Genomic DNA, 911 nt, shown 5'->3' with positions numbered 1-911 from the left:
CACACACATACATACACACACACACACACACACACACACACACACACACAGAGACACCTGCAGACACACACACACATACGCAGACACACACACACACACACACACACACACACACACACATACATACATACATGCATGCTCAGACACCTGCAGACACAAGCATACAGACGCAGACACCTGCAGACATGCTCAGACGCCTGCAGACACACGCATACAGACGCAAACACCTGCAGACACATGCGCAGACACCTGCTCCGTCAGCATCTGCAGCAGCTGCTCATGCGTCTGTGTGTTGTGCTGATGCTGATGTGATCGTCTGTCAGCAGCATGTTGATGAAGTCTGTAAACTATAATTATCACCTGCTGAGATGAATAGATGAACTTCATTAAAACGCTTTGTTCCTGCATAGCTCGTTTGATTTGATCAATAATGCTATAATTGTTACATACAGAAAGAGTTTTTTGTCTGTCATTAAAATCTCTGCCTCTGAATCATAATGCATAAAACTCAAAAACAAACAAAAACAAAACACTTTCAGTTTTTCGACTTCAAAATTTCATGTTTAATTCAATGCGTTATTGCTGTTTTTGTGTAACTGTTTGTGAAATCGACTAGCAATTTCTGAGTGAAAATGTTTTCTAAAACAATACAAAAAAAAATGTCAGTGCAGTAATTGTTTGATCGTGTCCTGCTCTGGCTCAGCCAGTTAGTCTGAACGATAGCGTTGAGGAAACCTGTTTGTAACTGTTGTGCAGCTGTAATGTGAATGTGGGAGAGGCTGCTGCTGATGATTTTACCGCGGTAAGCTACGTCTGAGCTGCCAGTGTTCTGGTTTTAACACTGATGTGCAGGTGGTGTGTAAACGGATCAATATCACACATCTCAACACAGACCGTCTCGCTCCTGTCCG

Source organism: Sinocyclocheilus rhinocerous, unplaced genomic scaffold (genome assembly GCF_001515625.1).
Source record: "Sinocyclocheilus rhinocerous isolate Xijiao unplaced genomic scaffold, SAMN03320098_v1.1 scaffold1615, whole genome shotgun sequence".
Classification (NCBI taxonomy): domain Eukaryota; kingdom Metazoa; phylum Chordata; class Actinopteri; order Cypriniformes; family Cyprinidae; genus Sinocyclocheilus; species Sinocyclocheilus rhinocerous.
Note: the sequence above shows the minus strand (reverse complement) of the source record.